We start from the raw sequence: 4,135 nt of genomic DNA, 5'->3' as shown, positions 1-4,135 counted from the left end.
TACTCCCGTAAAGATTTACACCCTCGGAAACCCTATACAGGGTCGCTATGGGTCGGAACCGACTCGATGGCACTTAACAACAACAACAACAACAATGAAAGTTCGGGCAAAAATTATTCAAGATTACAGTATCCAGCCCTAGTGCTCAGTGAAGGAATTCTGGTGATACAGTGGTTAAGAACTCAGCTGCTAATCAAAAAGTCAGCAGTTCAAACCTACCATCAGATTTGTGGGCAAAAGACATGACAGTCTGCTTCCATATGTAAATATTACAATTTTGGAAACCCTATGGGACACTTCTGCTCTATTCTTTAGGGTCAGCATGGTGAGGCTATCCTTTACACTAACCAGCAGTGGTTACTGCTCACTCATGGTTTAGGACCACCACCAGCAGCACCTGGCACATAACCCTCTCCTCCCCTAAACCTCACTCAGGCCCAATCTATTGACATCATTAAGTCTATGCCACAGACTCCAAGAAGAATGCAGGTGAATGGGGTCACAATTAGATAAAGACATGCTGTAAACTGGATAGAGGAGTGAACCAAAAAGAATGGTTTGTGTTGAATAATGTACAGAGAATGGAGTAGAAGTTCAAAAGAAACTATAACAGAAGAACATGAGACATAAAACCTAAAGTTTCACAGTGAGAAAGGTAACTAGAGGTCACTTAACCAATATCTGATCATTTGGTAGTGATCAAAAGGCAAAATTTGCTAATTAGGGGATTGAACCAGTTGATAGTATTTATCAACCCCAGTTTTTAAATTGGTAATCTGCTGCTTGGTTTGAGTTGGGTTTTGATCTTTATTGACTTTGCACAGGCGTCCAGCTATATTAATCAGGCTTAAGTGGGCCTGTGGTGGTTTCAGTGATGCTTGACACTGATATTTTCCTACTTTTTCAGAAATTCACAACATTTTAATATTTTAAATAGCCTGGCAGTTATGACACTATGTGAAAGAGCTTGTCTCCTGAGTCAAAGAAGCATACAATGTAGATCTTTCTTTTTCCATTTCAATCAGCTCTCTCAGACCTGCCCTAATTTCTATGTCTGTGGCCCTTGCTCACCTACCTGGATGGCATAGGTGTTTGGGGATGTTTCGGTGGCACCTGCTATGGGATGATTCCAACAGGAAGTAGCAGACTCCCAAGCAAGATCATCTCTCTCAGAGCTGTCATTTATGGCTTGTAATCTATGGTACACTAATTACTTCATGACACTGTTATTCCTTTTCTTAGCTTCTCAAAGGACACCTGGCTCTACTAAACAACTAGCTTATTTTGTCACACTGTAGGTCGTCCCGACCCTTAAACATGGAATTGAAGAAGGGAGGGAGCACCATGCAATTGTCACACCATTACTCCTAGCTCTTAAAACACAATGACACAGAAGTTCAGAGATGCAAAAGAGACTGCTGGGAAGGTTCGCTGCTTTCTTAAATCAGACAAAGATAATTCCAGAACCTTTGGCTCTTAGTAATATGCTTCAAATTGGTAACATTTAGATGTGTGTATGTTATTGACAGATTTTGGATTTCACTAAAGACTCTCAGGAGTTTACACCATAGACCACAATCTAGAGGATAAAATGAAACTTGTGTATGCACGTTAGAAAGACATGCATCAGTGAGGGGAAAAAAGGTAGGTAGGGGGAGGATTTTATATTTGAAGATTCTGAATATGTATTACATAATCTGTTATTATTACCATTAGACATTTTCTTCATTTATTTAGCATTTTCAAAACTAAATACTGTATCACAAGATTTCTTTTGTTGAATTTACATTTTCTCTATTTAATAAATGAGTGGAGTCTGCCACTCTATTATATAGAATGATATTTGCACTCTCTTTTCATTTAAATTCTGTTCAAGCCAGATATAAGGTACTACTTCCACTTAAACAAATTAGGTTAATGGAGTTTTGATAACTCAGCCATTCTTATTCAAAGTAGGCCTAAATCAGACATAGATACTACCAACTTAGAAAGAAATTTTATTTGGAAATTATGACTATGGATAGAAACTTAGAAATAAATTTTATTTGGAAATTATGACTATGGATAGATTATCCCAACATTTTCATAATATATATTTTTGACTTGTAATCACTTGTTCTATGAATTTTTGTGGTATGAAACCTGGCCCATGGTTAAGTTTTGTCCAGACAAGAACTTATAATGAACAATATAATTTCACCATATGAAATATTTTCTCCTTTATTATCTGTTCAAGGCACATACCAGGAAAGGTCTGGACTTGCAACCTAAGCCATAAGTCCAGTTCTGCCATACAACTAAGGAGAAAAGGATACCCAACAAATCCAGGACATAATTACATAGTTCTAATAGAATATGAATATTCTACTTGTTCTCATGTGAGAATACAACTGTTTTACCTATCACCCTTATATATAAATACTTCCATTTTTCCTTAAGGAATATTTGAAAATTAAACCTCTACATTGGGAAAGGAGGATAACTGCTATAGTTGACTCTTATTCTAGGTTTTACGGGCCATCAATGTCTATAGAAAAATAAAATAACTGCTTTTAAGAGTGAAGAGGTTTTTTAAAAGTGACAGGATTGGGGAGCAAACTAGATGGTGGATCAGGTAGAAGTGCAATAGGAGCTCCATCAGCAATAACATAGAATACAGGACCAAGCAGGCTCAGGGGATGGTCCCAGTACTGTGAACCACATTTAAAGGAATATTTAGAAGGTTGGAAGGCTTACAGTTAGGGGAATCAGAAGCAAGAAATCCATTGCTTTTTAATTCAAGATGCTCAGGTGCTCCAGGAGCCACCATCTTAGGTGAGACCAAGTGAGGGGAAGGATCAGAACAGCCACGGATACCTGACAGAACCACGGAGATAAAGGTGTGGACATTCTTTTCTTTTGGTATCTGTTCATTGGTCCCTTGCTGTCTGCACACCTCCATTCTGGTGACTATAGGGGTGCCTGAGCTAGTGAACACCCCAGCTCCACCCTCGGAGTGTTCTACTATGAATGCACACAGATCTCCTAAAAATTTAAAGAGACAGTTTCCAGTTAAAACCAAATGGCTACCGCTGACCCTGAACTATTTATAACTAGAAAAAAAGGCCTGAACGGGGATTGTGGAATGGGACAGGCAGACTGAAAAGGAAACAGGCAGAAAATTAAATCCTAAGTTACATCAAAACGACCAACACTGTCATCTTGAAATTTCTCAAGAAGAAGAGTGAAAAGAGAAACTCATTTCCCGATCACATCTACTTGGAGGCAAACAGAAAGCATAAAAAATACCAAAATACACACCCATCTAAGTATTAAGGCCACAGATTATCCCTGAATATTCCCAAAAAACAGAAACAGATGACCATATCTGCACATATCCAGAAACAAGATAAAGTGACTGAGACAAATGAGCTGGAAGTAGACCTACATACACTCCATACTGGAAGATGGGCAGGCTTTGGAAAGGTCTGAGAAGGAATTCAGAAAATGATTATAAAATGTATCAAAACACTGTACAATGGAGTTGAGAAAGATAAGGAAGAAGTCAGGAAAGCACTACAGGAACAATCAAATAAGATAGATACAGCATTGGAAACAACTCAAAACCTACAGAAAGAGGTTCAAACGATTAATCATAGAATATCAGAAGTGGATAATACACTGAAAGGGCAAAGGAGTAGAATTGAAGAGATAGAAGCCAGAACTAGTGAGCTAGAAGATAAACCTCTCAATACTACTAAGATAGAACACCAAACGCAAAAAAGGATTAAAAAAATCTAAAGAAGGCCTAAGATTCATGTTGAACAACATGAAGATGAATAACATAAGAATTATTGGCATTCCAGAACAGGAACAATCACACAAGTCCACAGAGGAGATAGATGAAGAGCTTCTGGAAGAAAACTTTCCTAACATCCTGAAAAGTGAAAAGATAAGCATTCAAGAAGCCCAACAAACCCCAGGATGGATAGACCCTAAAAGATAATCACCAAGACATATAATAATCAAGTTCTCCAAAATCAAAGATAAGGACAGAATCCTGAAAGTAGCTAGGGAAAAGAGAACTGTAACATACAAAATCAAGCAAATCAGATTAAGCTCAGATTTCACAACAGGAACCATATAGGCAAGAAGG

The sequence above is a fragment of the Chrysochloris asiatica genome, unplaced genomic scaffold (assembly GCF_000296735.1).
Source record: "Chrysochloris asiatica unplaced genomic scaffold, ChrAsi1.0 scaffold00227, whole genome shotgun sequence".
Lineage (NCBI taxonomy): Eukaryota > Metazoa > Chordata > Mammalia > Afrosoricida > Chrysochloridae > Chrysochloris > Chrysochloris asiatica.
The sequence above is the reverse complement of the archived record's forward strand: the minus strand, read 5'-3'. Positions refer to the sequence as shown.